Source organism: Balaenoptera physalus, assembly GCF_965194825.1.
Source record: "Balaenoptera physalus genome assembly, chromosome: X".
In the NCBI taxonomy this organism is placed as follows: Eukaryota; Metazoa; Chordata; class Mammalia; order Artiodactyla; family Balaenopteridae; genus Balaenoptera; species Balaenoptera physalus.
In genome coordinates, this window is record NC_138903.1 from 44,864,118 (window position 1) to 44,881,069 (window position 16,952).

Sequence of the window (16,952 nt, forward strand, 5' to 3'; positions counted from 1 at the left end):
CTGGGGAATACTCCTTGGCGTGAGCCCTCCCGGAGTCCGCCATTAGCCCCACCAAAGACCTGGGTAGGCTCCAGTGTTGGGTCGCCTCAGGCCAAACACCAACAGGGAGGGAACCCAGCCCCACTCATCAGCAGACAAGTGGATTAAAGTTTTACTGAGCTCTGCCCACCAGAGCAACAGTCAGCTCTACCCACCACCAGTCCCACCCATCAGGAAACATGCACAAGCCTCTTAGATAGCCTCATCCACCAGAGGGCAGACAGCAGAAGCAAGAAGAACTATAGTCCTGCAGCCTGTGGAACAAAAACCACATTCACAGAAAGACAGAAAACATGAAAAGGCAGAGGGCTATGTACCAGATGAAAGAACAAGATATAACCCCAGATAAACAACTAAATGAAGTGGAGATAGGCAACCTTCCAGAAAAAGAATTCAGAATAATGACAGTGAAGATGATCCAGGACCTCGGAAAAACAATGGAGGCAAAGATCGAGAAGATGCAAGAAATGTTTAACAAAGACCTAGAAGAATTAAAGAACAAACAGAGATGAACAATACAATAACTGAAATGAAAACTACACTAGAAGGAATCAATAGCAGAATAACTGAGGCAGAAGAATGGATAAGTGACCTGGAAGACAGAATGGTGGAATTCACTGCCACAGATGAGAATAAAGTAAAAAGAATGAAAAGAAATGAAGACAGCCTAAGAGACCTCTGGGACAACATTAAACGCAACAACATTCGCATTATAGGGGTCCCAGAAGGAGAAGAGAGAGAGAAAGGACACAAGAAAATATTTAAAGAGATTATAGTCGAAAACTTCCCTATCATGGGAAAGGAAATAGCCACCCAAGTCCAGGAAGTGCAGAGAGTCCCAGGCAGGATAAATCCAAGAAGAAACACGCCGAGACATATAGTAATCAAATTGACAAAAATTAAAGACAAAGAAAAATTATTGAAAGCAACAAGGGAAAAACGACAAATAACATACAACAGAACTTCCATAAGGTTAAGAGCTGATTTCACAGCAGAAACTCTACAAGCCAGAAGGGAGTGGCATGATATATTTAAAGTGATGAAAGGGAAGAATCTACAATCAAGATTACACTACCCAGCAAGTATCTCATTCAGATTTGATGGAGAAATTAAAACCTTTACAGACAAGCAAAAGCTAAGAGAATTCAGCACCACCAAACCAGCTCTACAACAAATGGTAAAGGAACTTCTCTAAGTGGAAACACAAGAGAAGAAAAGGACCTACAAAAACAAACCCATAACAATTAAGAAAATGGTAATAGGAACATACATATGGATAATTACCTTAAACGAGAATGGATTAAATGCTCCAACCAAAAGACACAGGCTCGCTGAATGGATACAAAAACAAGATCCATATATACGCTGTCTACAAGAGACCCACTTCAGACATAGACTGAAAGTGAGGGGATGGAAAAAGATATTCCATGCAAATGGAAATCAAAAGAAAGCTGGAGTAGCAATACTCATATCAGATAAAATAGACTTTAAAATAAAGAATGTTACAAGAGACAAGGAAGGACTACATAATGATCAAGGGATCAAACTAAGAAGAAGATATACCAAATATAAATATTTATGCACCCAAGATAGGAGCACCTCAATACATAAGGCAACTGCTAACAGCTATAAAAGAGGAAATCGACAGTAATACAGTGACAGTGGGGGACTTTAACACCTCACTTACACCAATGGACAGATCATCCAAACAGAAAATTAATAAGGAAACAGAAGCTTTAAATGACACAACAGACCAGAGATATTTAATTGATATTTATAGGACATTCCATCCAAAAACAGCAGATTACACTTTCTTCTCAACTGCACATGGAACATTCTCCAGGATAGGTCACATCCTGGGTCACAAATCAAGCCTCAGTAAATTTAAGAAAATTGAAATCATATCAAGCATCATTTCTGACCACAATGCTATGAGATTAGAAATGAATTACAGGGAAAAAAACGTAAAAAACACAAACACATGGAGGCTAAACAATACGTTACTAAATAACCAAGAGATCACTGAAGAAATCAAAGAGGAAATCAAAAAATACCTAGAGACAAATGACAATGAAAACACGATGATCCAAAACCTCTGGGATGCATCAAAAGCAGTGCTAAGAGGGAAGTTTATAGCAATACAAGCCTACCTCAAGAAACAAGGAAAATCTCAAATAAAGAATCTAACCTTGGGCTTCACTGGTGGCGCAGTGGTTGAGAATCTGCCTGCCAATATAGGGGACACGGATTCGAGCCCTGGTCTGGGAAGATCCCACATGCCGCGGAGCAACTAGGCCCGTGAGCCACAACTACTGAGCCTGCGTGTCTGAAGCGTGCGCTCCGCAACAAGAGAGGCCGTGATAGTGAGGGGCCCGCACACTGCGATGAAGAGTGGCCCCCGCTTGCCGCAACTGGAGAAAGCCCTCGCACAGAAACAAAGACCCAACACAGCCAAAAATAAATTAATTAATTAATTAATTTTTAAAAAATGAAATTGTTGATATGAAAAGCCAGCTTTGGCCTCTGTCATTATAAAAAAAAAAGAATCTAACCTTACACCTAAAGGACCTACAGAAAGAAGAATAAACAAAACCCAAAGTTAGTAGAAGGAAAGAAATCATAAAGATCAGAGCAGAAATAAATGGAATAGAAACAAAGAAAACAATAGCAAAGATCAATAAAACCAATAGCTGGTTCTTTGAGAAGATAAACAAAATTCATAAACCATTAGCCAGACTCATCAAGAAAAAGAGGGAGAAGACTCAAATCAATAGAATTAGAAATGAAAAAGGAGAAGTTACAACAGACACCGCAGAAATACAAAGCATCCTAAGAGACTACTACAAGCAACCCTATGCCAATAAAATGGACAACCTGGAAGAAATGGACAAATTCTTAGAAAGGTATAACCTTCCACGACTGAACCAGGAAGAAGCAGAAAATATGAAAAGACCAATCACAAGTAATGAAATTGAAACTGGTTTAAAAATCTTCCAACAAACAAAAGTGCAGGACCAGATGGCTTCACAGGTGAATTCTATCAAACATTTAGAGAAGAGCTAACACCCATCCTTCTCAAACTCTTCCAAAAAATTGCAGAGGAAGGAACACTCCCAAACTTATTACACGAGGCCACCATCATCCTGACACCAAAACCAGACAAAGATACTACAAAAAAAGAAAATTACAGACCAATATCACTGATGAATATAGATGCAAAAATCCTCAACAAAATACTAGCAAACAGAATCCAACAGCACATTAAAAGGATCATACACCATGATCAAGTGGGATTTATCCCAGGGATGCAAGGATGCTTCAATATATACAAATCAATCAATGTGATACACCATATTAACAAACTGAAGAAGAAAAACCATATGATCATCTCAGTAGATGCAGAAAAAGCTTTCGACAAAATTCAACACCCATTTATGAGAAAAACTCTCCAGAAAGTGGGCATAGAGGGAACCTACCTCAACACAATAAAGGCCATATATGACAAACCCACAGCAAACATCATTTTCAATGGTGAAAAACTCAAAACATTTCCTCTAAGATCAGGAACAAGACAAGAATGTCCACTGTTGCCACTATTATTCAACATAGTTTTGGAAGTCCTAGCCACAGCAATCAGAGAAGAAAAAGAAATAAAAGGAATACAACTTGGAAAAGAAGAAGTAAAACTGTCACTGTTTGCAGATGACATGATACTATACATAGAGAATCCTAAAAATGACACCAGAAAACTACTAGAGCTAATCAATGAATTTGGTAAAGTTGCAGGATGCAAAATTAATGCACAGAAATCTGCTGCATTCCCATACACTAATGATGAAAAATCTGAAAGTGAAATTAAGGAAACACTCCCATTTACCATGGCAACAAAAAGAATAAAATACCTAGGAGTAAACCTACTTAGGGAGACAAAAGACCTGTATGCAGAAAATTATAAGACACTGATGAAAGAAATTAAAGATGATACAAACAGATGGAGAAATATACCATGTTCTTGGATTGGAAGAATCAACATTGTGAAAATGACTATACTACCCAAAGCAATCTACAGATTCAATGCAGTTCCTATCAAATTACCAATGGCATTTTTTACAGAACTAGAACAAAAAATCTTAAAATTTGTATGGAGACACAAAAGACCCTGAATAGCCAAAGCAGTCTTAAGGGAAAGAAACAGAGCTGGAGGAATCAGACTCCCTGACTTCAGACTATACTATAAAGCTACAGTAATCAAGACAATATGGTACTGGCACAAAAACAGAAACATAGATCAATGGAACAGGACAGAAAGCCCAGAGATAAACCCACGCACCTATGGTCAACTAATCTATGACAAAGGAGGCAAGGATATACAATGGAGAAAAGACAGTCTCTTCAATAAGTGGTGCTGGGAAAACTGGACAGCTACATGTAAAAGGATGAAATGAGAACACTGCCTAACACCATACACAAAAATAAACTCAAAATGGATTAAGGACCTAAATGTAAGGCCAGACACTGTATGACTCTTAGAGGAAAACATAGGCAGAACACTCTATGACATACATCACAGCAAGATCCTTTTTGACCCACCTCCTAGAGTAATGGAAATAAAAACAAAAATAAACAAATGGGACCTAATGAAACTTAAAAGCTTTTGCACAGCAAAGGAAACTACAAACAAGACGAAAAGACAACCCTCAGAATGGGAGAAAATATTAGCAAACGAATCAATGGACAAAGGATTAATCTCCAAAATATATAAACAGTTCATGCAGCTCAATATTAAAAACACAAACAACCCAATCCAAAAATGGGCAGAAGACCTAAACAGACATTTCTCCAAAGAAGACATACAGATGGCCAAGAGGCACATGAAAACCTGCTCAACATCACTAATTATTAGAGAAATGCAAATCAAAACTACAATGAGGTATCATCTCACACCAGTTAGAATGGGCATCACCAGAAAATCTACAAACAGCAAATGCTGGAGAGGGTGTGGAGAAAAGGGAACCCTCTTGCACTGTTGGTGGGAATGTAAATTGATACAGCCACTATGGAGAACAGTATGGAGGTTCCTTAAAAAACTAAAAATAGAATTACCATATGACCCAGCAATTCCACTACTGGGCATATACCCAGAGAAAACCATAATTCAAAAAGACACATGCACCCCAATGTTCATTGCAGCACTATTTACAATAGCCAGGTCATGGAAGCAACCTAAATGCCCATCGACAGATGAATGAATAAATAAGATGTGGTACATATATACAATGGAATATTACTCAGCCATAAAAAGGAACGAAATTGGCTCATTTGTAGAGACGTGGATGGATCTAGAGACTGTCATACAGAGTGAAGTAAGTCAGAAAGAGAAAAACAAATATCGTATATTAACGCATATATGTGGAACCTAGAAAAATGGTATAGATGAACCAGTTTGCAGGGCAGAAATAGAGACATAGATGTAGAGAACAAACGTATGGACACCAAGGGGGGTAAGTGGCAGGGGCGGGGGGGTGGTGGTGGGATGAATTGGGAGATTGGGATTGACATATATACACTAATATGTATTAAATAGATAACTAATAAGAACCTGCTCTATAAAAAAATAAAATTCAAAAACAAGAAAGAACTATGAACAAGGAGAAATGATATGCATGCTGAAATGTTTATAGAGACCTGTACTGATGTCTTCAGTTTACTTTGAAGTGCATCAGAAAATAACAGGGATTGACGGATGGAAAGAGGGAATCAATAAATGAACAGATATGTGATCAAATAAATATAACAGTATAACATTAATAATAGAATCTAAATGATGGGTATATGAATGTTCAATGTAAATTCTTTCCATTGTTCTGTATGTTTGAAAAATTCAGTTATAAAATGTCAGAAACACATACCAACAGGCCCAAAAATTGCTCCTGGATATAGCTGTCAAAAAGACTGTTCATTCATTTATTCATTCCATAAACAATATGCATGAGCTGAGACTCTACTGTGTGTTAGGCATGAGTTCAAATCCTGGCTCTGCCATTCAGTAAAGGTTTGAACTCAGGCAAGTCACTTCACCTCCCTGAAACTTGCCTTCTTATCTATTCAGTAGGGAGAATAATAACTTCACTAACTGGTGTGAGAAAGGTAAGGCATTCCATTTTCAAGGCCAGGCCCATGCAAGTGGTTGCTTCTGGCTTTTGCAAGTCCTCCAGCTGGTTTGGGGCAACAGGGAGGCTGGCTGTGTCCCCTAGGAAAGCACTGTCAAACTGTGGGGCTGGGGAAGTAACTTGAGAACAGGCAAGTGGGTAAGTACCTCAGGAGGTAATAAAGCACAGAGCCGGCCAAGGAGCAAAAACCTGGGCCTGAGAAGCTGTCCAGGAGGGTGCTTTATGAGCCTCTGAACAGCAGAGCTCTCTGGAGCACAGGAAACCATGCACCAGAAGTGCAGCAGACTTTCTAGTGGTCAAATCCAATCAGGCTCTAATTAAGGCGTTTTAGGAGGCAAAAGCCTTGGGTAGCAAATATCTCTACACAAGAAAGTGGTGAGAAGTAAGGCTTTGTCACTGAGACTCAACATCTAACCCTGAAGTCTGGTGCAAGGATTAGATTCTTTTTTTAACTTTTATTTTTATTGAAGTATAGTTGATTTACAATGTTGTGTTAGTTTCAGGTGTACAGCAAAGCGATTCAGATATATATATATGTCTGTATATACACTTCTTTTTCAGATTCTTTTCCATTATACGTTATTACAAGATATTGAATATAGTTCCCTGTACTATACCGTAGGTCTTTGTTGTTTATCTATTTTATATATAGTAGTGTGTATCTCTTAATTCCATACTCCTAATTTATCCCTCCCCACCTTTCCCCTTTGGTAACCATAAGTTTGTTTTCTGTCTGTGAGTCTGTTTCTGTTTTGGAAATAAGTTCCTTTGTATCATTTTATTAGATTCCACATATAAGCGATATATGACATTTGTCTTTCTCATAAAAAAGAATGAAATAATGCCATTTTCAGCAACATGGATGGACCTAGAGGTTAACATACTAAGTGTAGTAAGTCAGACACAGAAAGACAAGGATTAGGTTCTACAGGCTTTATATACCCTCTCTCCAGAGCACAACCAGCAGGTTCAGGGAACTGATAAGGTTGATGAAAACAGCACGTGAAAAAAACTGAAAGATTGCCTTATATTTAAAGAATATTTTGTTGTTTTAAAAATGTATATAAACCCTTTATGAATACAGTTTTAGTTTAAGGTATGTTAAGACAGCAACACAGGATAGAGAATTGTAACTTTTAATGATAGGATATGTGAGGCTCTTCAGACAAATAATCTTTCCTGAAAAAGCTGATACACATGCCCCAACCAGTTATTAGAGGTCCAATCTCTGCAACTCCCAGAGGATATGCTATAGCAGATCATGAAGCGACTTAGGAGGATATTGTTCCGTCAATGAGAGTCAGTGTTCCATGACATTTTTTGAGGCCCCATTATGCATGGAGATGCTTAGGTTTCAGACTGTAGATGTGGATTGGAACCTCTAGGGAGCATATGTGGTGGGTTAACCACAACATATGGAGACGAGGGAGGAAAGAATTCGTCACCCCATTGTTTACTCATTGTTTTCTACAGGCTCTACTCCTTAGTTTGCTCCTCAAGTATAAAGTAAGAAGGCTGTTTGGGGGCATTGTTATATATGTATCTATGCCAGATGGTTCTCTTCTTATCTTCTTATTGCTTCATAAGCTCCCAACACTACTCCTATCCCTTCCCTGTGTAGCCTGGATAGGTTAGTAACTCCTATGTACTCCCAGAGCTCTCTACACTCACCTCTACTGTTCCATGCACTTACCACATTGTACTCAAGTTGTCTGTTCGTGGGTCTGTCTCCTCTGCTCTACTGGGAACTCCCCGAAGACAGAGACTAGGTCTTTCTCATATCTGTTTCCCCAGCACCTATGGGTGCTTAGTAGATGTTTGTTGGACAGTTTGGGGAAACTTGAGGGTATTAACTGAGTTTTATTTTAACCTTGTAATCTAACAGTACCTTATACACAGTAGGTGTTCTATGTATATCTTCTCTGATAAAAGTAATTTTTAAAGGGCTTAAAGATATATGGTATTGTCATACAGAGTGAAGTAAGTCAGAAAGAGAAAAACAAATACCGTATGCTAACACATATATATGGAATCTAAAAAAAAATGGTTCTGAAGAACCTAGCGGCAGGACAGGAATAAAGGTGCAAATGTAGAGAATGGACTTGAGGACACAGGGAAGGGGAAGGGCAAGCTGGGACGAAGTGAGCGAGTGGCATGGACATATATACACTACCAAATGTAAAATAGATAGCTAGTGGGAAGCAGCCGCATAGCACAGGGAGATCAGCTCTGTGCTTTGTGACCACCTAGAGGGGTGGAATAGGGAGGGTGGGAGGGAGACACAAGAGGGAGGAGATATGGGGGTATATGTGTATGTACAGCTGATTCACTTTGTTATACAGCAGAAACTAACACACCATTGTAAAGCAATTATACTCCAATAAAGATGTTAAAAAAAAAGATATATGGTACTTTATTTGGCTTACCAAATGCTTTCGCATTATGTCACATGATCCCCACCATGAGCTTGTTAGGAACCAAGTCAGATATGACAATTGTCATTTGACATGTAAGGGAACTGCCTCACAGCAGTTAATGGACTTGTGCAAGGCCACACAGCTAATGTGAACTCAGTGGGTACCCTGAATCTACCCTACTGCTCTACAGTGCCCATGTTTCTCTACTATCTATAAAGATGGAACTGAGAATGTTGGACACCAATATGGTTTCCTGGACTTCCTAGTTATTAGATTCTTCTCTCTCCTGCTGGACAAGAACAAGGTAACCCCGGTACATGTTGACAGTCATTATGAGCAGCTGAATCAACCCATCTTGAAGCCTACCCTTTCCCTGGACTTCCTGTTATGTGAGATAATTTCCAGTTAGAGTCAGTTTTAGTTACTTACAGCCTAAGTCATACCTGATGGATGAGGCTTCTTGACTAAGTTCTTTGAAGATGGGGCCCAGCCATTCTCCCAGCCTGGTCTTCTCTACAGTCCTTACAGCTTGGCTGGCTACAATGGACTATTCTTGTGGGGGTGGGGAAGAAAGGTTGCCAGAGAGGTTCCTGAAACAAAAGTTAGCTTCTTGCTCAAGGGACCACCAGTTATGAAGCCATGTTAATGAAGCAGAAGCTGGCAACGAAATCAAGAGAGATGTAATGTATTCTCCACCCCAACCCCACAAACTGGCGTCTTCCCTGGCAGTGCTGGAGGAGAAGGGGCAAGAACATTTACATCACTTCCAACAGATAGGCCTCAGGCCCCCCTTAGAGAGACTGCAAGCCAGCATCTCCCCAGAAGTCAGTGGTCTACAATTACTCACGTTAGGACAGCAGTTTTCACCCCCAAATCCCAAAGGGCTTTACAGCACTGTGGGTAAGTGAAAGTTCCAGAGACATGACTGTATGTCTCAATTCTATTAAGCATTCATTGTGTGGTTGAGACGCACTCTTGAAATATTTCCATTTCGCAGTAAGAGAATGGAAATAGTATTTGCTCTTTCCCTCCAACTCAAGGATATTGGAAATGTGAATAACATTCAGGATGTATGTAGTAAGACCAGGAAAGTGCCTTGCATCAGCTTCAGGTCTGGACCCTGGAGTAGTTTAGAGGATTACAAACAGAACAGTTCCATCTACCAGCATTCTCTATGTTAAGAAACAAGCATGTATTGAGTGTCTACTATGTGCTGGGTTCTGAGCTGGGCTATGGGACTACATGACGGAGTCACTGTCTCTGCCTGCAAGAAATTTCCAATATAGTGAGAGAGACAGGTGTATCAATCCAGACATGGAATATGAGAATTTCAGTGTTATTGCCATCTGTGGGGAGAACTTGTGAGACATGAGGCCAGAAAGATGATCTGGGATGAGATGAACCATGAATGCAGAGATAATCCTCAAAATATTTAAAAACCAGAACATCAGGAGCACTGACCAAGCAGAAAAGATGCAGATGAACACATGAAACAGTGTCCCTAGGCTCCCTGCTGTGCTGGGCACTATCCCTTTAGTTGCTGGGTCTTGCAGAGGTTAAAAATGGGTCCAGGAGTGGGGAACAGGGCAGAAGGAGGGGTCTTGAGGGGACAAAGAGGAGCAGCTCGTATTAAAATATTCCACAATTTTAACAAGAGGTGTGGCTATATCAGTGCCCTGCTTCAATGTCACGTGAAGGAACATGTATGTTATCTTGTGGGCATCCAGGAGCCCAGGAATTCCATGTGGGTTGGAAAGGGCACTTTAGCAGCAGTATGGAGGATGGACTGGATTGGGGCAGCACGCAGCCAGGGAGACAAGTAGAAACGCTTTGCAATACACCAAGGAAGATAGATAACAGGGCTTACTGCAGTGGCAACAGGGCATGTATTTCTGTAAGCATGCTCAAGATGTTTGCACAAATCCCCATCTCTATATACCACCTTTGTTCCTAAGAGTTGTCCAGTCTCTTTGCTGTCATGGCTCCAATATCCTAGCCCAATGCAAGCTTATACATACAAACACATATATACACAAATACATACACATGTACACTTGTGTGACAGGTCCTGTTTAAGTATACACACTCAACTAGTGGCTGGCAGGCTATAATTATGGCAAGTAAGAGGCCTGCCAAGAAAAATTCATTTAAATACTGAGGTCATCCTATTCCCAGCTGCAGGAGAGCGGCTACAGATAAACATCTACCTTCATAATACCAACCTATGTTATGGATTGTCCTCTCTAATTTTCCAAGCATAGACACACAATTATCTCATTTGTTTTCTTAACAATGGTCCTGGGAGGTGGGTAGGACTGGTATTATTTAGTTCCAATGTATAGATAGGGAAACTGAGCTTCGGAGAGAAGGTCACTCGTAATGGGTCAGTGGTATCACTAGGACTAAGATGCCTTCTGCCTCTTGTTTCTGTTTTGTTTTTCTGCCTCTGTCTCCTGTTTCTCTCAACTTTCCATGTGGCGGCCTCCTTCAGAATAATTCCTGATCATTCTTGCTCCCACGTCCTGCAAACAAATACTAATTCTAATGCACATTGCTAAGAGAGTACTGTGGATGACTCAGAGTCTCCAACCCTATCCTCCACGGCCCTGCTCAAGTCTTACCATCCCCTCCAGGAAATCTGCCCTGGGACTCCAGTTCAGTAACCTCAACCCCTTCTCCTTTAATATTTAGTTTGTATTATTGCCTTAGTGCTTTCTTTATTCTCTCCTATTGTGTTCTGATTTCTCCATCTGTGACTTCTGGTTCCCTGGCTTCTTTTTTTCTCCCTGCCTAGCACAAGGCTTGGCACACAAGGGAACACTTAATAAAGCATTGTTAATGAATAGCTGGATCCAATAGAGCCTTACTCTGGCATTGTAATGCCTGAAATTCCCAGTTCACAACAAAGCACTCTGAATATATGTATGTGTGTATGTGTGTATATGTGTGTGTGTGTGTGTGTGTGTGTGTGTGTGTGTGTATCCATGCACCACTCATCCAGTGACCCTGAGGATAACTAAATCAATGCCTTCAAAGTGCAGCATCAGCACATAGTTATTGTACATTCCAGTAGGAATTGAAGCAAGGCAAGTTTTTTCCCTCTAATTTTTTAAAAAATAAATATTGCTCTGGTTCCAAGTGGTATATTTTTGACATCTTGTGTACATTTCTGAAATAGAGTCCAGATGAGAAATGAGCTCGTGTATGTCCATCTCAACTGGAGAACAGTAGATTCCTATTCATGGACAATTTCATTTCTGAAATCCCAATTGCAGAAAAAAGCCTAGGGAGCAGGTTGCAGGAAAGAACGAGGCCAACGTGGAGTGACTGCTTGACAATCTCTTTGAGGCTTGAGGACAAGAGCAGGGCATGAGGAAGAGAAGAAAGAGGCACTAAAATGTTACCCTCCCCTCTCGTACCTGCCCATTTAGATTTCTAAGGGACATGAATGGGAAGGCAGCTGACGGCTGCTCCCAAGAAGGCAGGATACTTGCAAAACACCCTTTAGATATGAGGGTAGCCAAAGGCAGGTGAACCTCAAGAAGACAACTAGGTAAAGCAGGTCCCAGAGAACACCACCCACTAGTTTGCCTGGAGGGGAAATGCCTCCATAGAGTCCCAACTGAGGATGAAGGAATAATTTTTCTATCTCTTTTACAACGTGTAACATTGCCCAAGTACCTACCATGTACCAGGTACTGTGCTTGGCACTTATAAACATCAACTACTTTGTACTGTTGGGATTCACATTCCGATTTTACAGGTGAGGAAACTGAAGCTCAGAGAGAAATTAAGTCATTTACCTGTCATCACACAGTCTGGCTGACTGCATATTCTGGGTTCTTTCCATTGCCCCACTCTGCCTTCCTCAGGTATATTCAGTGAGCTCTGGCAACAAGAAAAAAGCTGAAAACCACTCCCAGTGAGCACTTGGTCTTAAATGACGAGTGAGACATCGTCTAATGGAGAAAAAGAGGAAAAGGGTATGCATTCCTGGCTGAAGGAATAGCAGATGCAAGGGGGCTGATGAAGGAAAGAAAAAAACACATTTGGGAAAATGGTAAATAGTTTTGTGGGGTTACTTGAGAGTGAGTACAGGTGATGAAACACGAGGCTAGAGCAGTTGAGGCCAGTTTATAAAGCGTCTCATCTATCATGTTAAGGAATGTGGTTTTCTCTCGGAGGAGATGAAAAATACTAGAAGAGAGGGAGTAGAGATCACACCTCTGTTTTAGAAAGAGCACCGAGGCAGCCATGTGGGCAGACAGTTCAGAAGAGGCACTGACTGGCTGCAGGGAGACCAAGTCAGGAACGTGTGGTAACAGTCAAGGTGAGAGTCAGGGTGGTGAAACAAATGGAGGCCCAGCTCATAAAATGCTGCCTCCAGAACGGTCATTGCAAGTCAGCCTCAGTCTAACTTCAAAGCTTGGATTCCAGGCTTTGCAGCATCTACCCCCACAGCCCTTAAACACTGCGTGTGTTGCTTTGGCCTCAAAACTAGTTACAAGTCTTGTTTTGTCCCTTGGGGCCTTGCCATTTGTCTCCATCTTCTAAGCTGGCGGCTTTGTAGCTCCCCTGAGCCTAGCCTAGCCCAGCAGGCTGGGGAGGGAGGAGAGAAGTCAGGTAGGCTCCAAGCAGAAAGGGCCCTGATGAACACATGTTTCACATTCCCCACATTGCATGGCAATTCAAAACCAAACCCTATGGGATTGTTTTCTTAAAGATTTGGGATGGGTTTGGGGCTTCTTCTCTTTCTTTCTTTTTCTTCTTTTTTTATTATGTGTGTTTCTGGACTGCAACTATTTCCTCTGTCCTTGAGTTAAGTAATAGCAGAGGGTGAGAGAAAATGAAAATTTGCAGCAATGCAGAAAAGATGTTTCTGGAAAAGTCCAGAGGAGGGAAGGAAATCCAGTGTGGGGGCTCACAGCAATGTTCAGAGAAGGCCAGAGAATGTGGCTGTGGAGGGGTGGCAGTGGGGTTTCAGCTAGGGCAAGTGTATAGAAGCCAGGCAAAAGCCTACCTAAGGGACATGGCCCCTGACATGCAGGCTAGTTGCAGCCCTTGGCTCCTCTGCAATCAGCACTCAGATTGATTTTGCTCTGGTCATCAGCAGCTGTATAGCACCAGCACAGCCCGCAAGATGTGGGCTCTCCCTGTTAACCATGGAAATTAAAGCACTAAAATGAACCAAAAGCACTTTACAGGTAAAGGCAGCCAACAATGCACTCCTCAGAAGCCCATGCTCCCCAAGAACTGGAGGATCTTACAAAAACCTCCCAGGCTTCCCTCTGTATATAACTGTACAATTCTGAAATAGAGCCTAGATGAGAAGCCAGGTCATGTGTATGTCTCTCCCAGTCTGAGAACAGTAGATTCCTACTCATGGACAACTTTATTCTTGAAATTCCAATTGCATAAAAAAGACTAGGGGAAAATAGATAACTAACAAGGACCTACTGTATAGCACTGAGGACTATACTCAGTATTTTGTAATAACCTATAAGGGAAAAGAATCTGAAAAAGAATATATATACATATACATAGAATATATATATACTTATATATATATGTATATACACACATATATATACATATATATATATATATATAAATATATATCTGAATCACTTTGCTGTACACCTGAAACTAACACAACATTGTAAATCAACTATACTTCAATTAAAAAAAGACTAGTGGAACAGGTTTTATTTTATTTTCCATCTCACTCCCTTTCTATCATTTCCCTTAAGATATAATGAGAAAGTACAGCTGAAGTCTTCTGACAATGTGTAGCATTTAGGGGAACAATTATTTATAATTTTTAATGAATAGCTTTGTTGAGATACAATTTATATACCATAAAATTATCATACCATAAAATCCATCCATTTTAAGTATATTTCAAAGGTTTTTAGCACATTTATAGAGTTATGCAACCATCACCACCACATCTAATTTTAGAACATGTTCATACCCCCAAGAAAGAAACTTTGAGCTCATATTCAGTCAGTCCATGTTCCTACCCCCAGTCCTAGGCAACCACTAATCACTTTGTGTCTCTATAGATTTGCCTTTCTTATAAATGGAATGATAAAATGTATGGTCTTTTGTGCCTGGTTTCTTTCACTTAGCATGTTTTTGAGGTTCATCCATATTGTGGCATGTATCAGTGCTTCAATTCTCTTTATTGCCAAATAGTATGCCATTATATGGATGTATAATAGTTTGTTTATCCAGTCACCATTAATGGACATTTGGGGCATTTCTGTGTTTTGACTATGAGGAATGATGCTGCTAAGAATATTCATGTACAAGTTTTTATGTAGACATATGTTTCCATTTCTTTTGGGTAGATATCTAAGAGTAGAATTGCTGGATCATATGGTAATTGACCATAGATGTATGATTTTATTGCTGGACACTCAATTCTATTCCATTTATCTATATATGTCTTTCCTTATGACAGTACCACATTGTCTTGATTACTGTAGCTTTGTACTAAGTTTGAATTTAAGAGGTGTGAGTCCTCCAACTTTGTTCTTCTTTTTCAAGATTATTTTGGCTAGACAGGGTACGTGCAATTCAATATGTATTTTAGAATTAACATTAAATGGATATGAATGCATGAAATGAATATTCAGCTTGTCCATTTCTGCAATATCTGCAAATCAATCAATATGAAACACCACATTAACAAATTGAAGAGTAAAAATCATATGATCATCTCAGTAAATGCAGAAAATTCTTTTGACAAAATCCAACATCCATTTATGATAAAAACTCTCAAGAAAGTAGGTATAGAAGAAACATACCTCAACATAATAAAGGTCATATATGACAAGCCCACAGCTAACATCATATTCGATGGTGAAAAGCTGAAAGCACTTCCTCTAAGATCAGGAACAAGATAAGGATGCCCACCCTTGCCGCTTTTATTCAATATAGTATTGGAAGTTATAGCCATAGCAATCAGACAAGAAAAAGTAATAAAAAGGATCCAAATTGGAAAGGAAGAAGTAAAATTGTCACTGTTTGCAGATGACATGATACTATACATAGAAAATTGTAAAGATACCACCAAACAACGACTAGAACTCATTAATGAACTGGGTAAATTTGCAGGATACAAAATTAATACCCAGGACTCTGCTGGTTTTCTATACACTAACATAAACTAGCAGAAATAGAAATTAAGAAAACAATCCCATTCATAATTGCATCCAGAAGAATAAAATACCTAGGAGTAAATCCAACTAAGGAGGTAAAAGACCTATATTCAGAAAATGACAAGGCATTGAGGAAAGAGATTTAAGATGACATAAATACATGGAAAGATATACCATGCTTGTGGATTGGAAGAATTAGTATTGTTCAAATGACCATACTACCCAAGGCAATCTACAGACTCAATGCATTCCTTATCAAAATACCAATGGCATTTCTCACAGACCTAGAACAAGTAATTCTAAACTTTGTACGTAAACACAAAAGACCCCTAATAGCAAAACAATCTTAAGAAAGAGGAACCAAACAGGAGGTATCACACTCCCTGATTTCAAACTATATTACAGAGCTACAGTAATCAAAACAGTATGGTACCGGCACAAAAACAAAGAGATCATTGGAACTGAATAGAGCCCAGAAATGAACCCACACTTAAATGGGCAATTAAGTTATGACAAAGGAGGCAAGAACATACAGTGGGAAAAAGTCTCTTCGATAAATGATGTTGTGAAAACTGGACAGCTATATGCAAAAGAATGAAAATGGGGCACTTTTTTACAAAATACAAAAATAAACTGAAAATGGATTAAAGACTTAAATTTAAGACCTGAAACCACCTAAGTTATAGAAGAAATCATATACTTATGCTCTTTGTTATCAGTCTCAGAACTATTTTTTTTTGGATCTGTCTCTTCAGGCAAAGGCAACAAAGCAAAAATAAACAAATGGACCCATATCAAACTAAAAAGCTTTTGCACAGTGAAGGAAACCACCAACAAAACAAATAGGCAGTGTACTGAATGGGAGGAGATATTTATAAATGAAATATCCCACAAGGGGTTAATATTCAAAATATATAAAGAACTCACACAAGCCAATAAAAAAAAAAGCTGATTAAAACATGAGCAGGGAATCTGAATAGACATTTTTCCAAGGGTGACATATGGCCAACAGGCACATGAAAGATGCTTAACATAACCAATCAAATCAAAATGCAAATCAAAACCACAATGAGATATTACCTCACACCTGTCAAAATGGCTATTATCAAAAAGGAAAGAAAAAAGAAGTGCTGGAGGAGATGTGGAGAAAAGGGAACCCT

At 39.6% G+C, this 16,952-nt stretch overlaps 1 protein-coding gene across 8 annotated transcripts in view; it reads right to left on the reverse strand.

Moving 5' to 3' along the window:
- The window catches only part of SHROOM4 (shroom family member 4), a 200,192-nt gene that overhangs the window by 111,950 nt on the left and 71,290 nt on the right, over positions 1 to 16,952 (reverse strand). For 3 of the 8 annotated variants that reach the window (XM_082445093.1, XM_082445096.1, XM_082445092.1), the window contains one exon: positions 12,430 to 12,514. The exons of 4 other annotated variants lie outside the window; for them this stretch is intronic. The gene's annotated coding sequence lies outside the window, so the exon portion shown is untranslated. Of the gene's footprint in view, positions 1 to 12,429; positions 12,515 to 13,646; positions 13,780 to 16,952 lie in introns of those variants that run through there. One more of the 8 variants, XM_082445095.1, reaches the window with a different exon arrangement.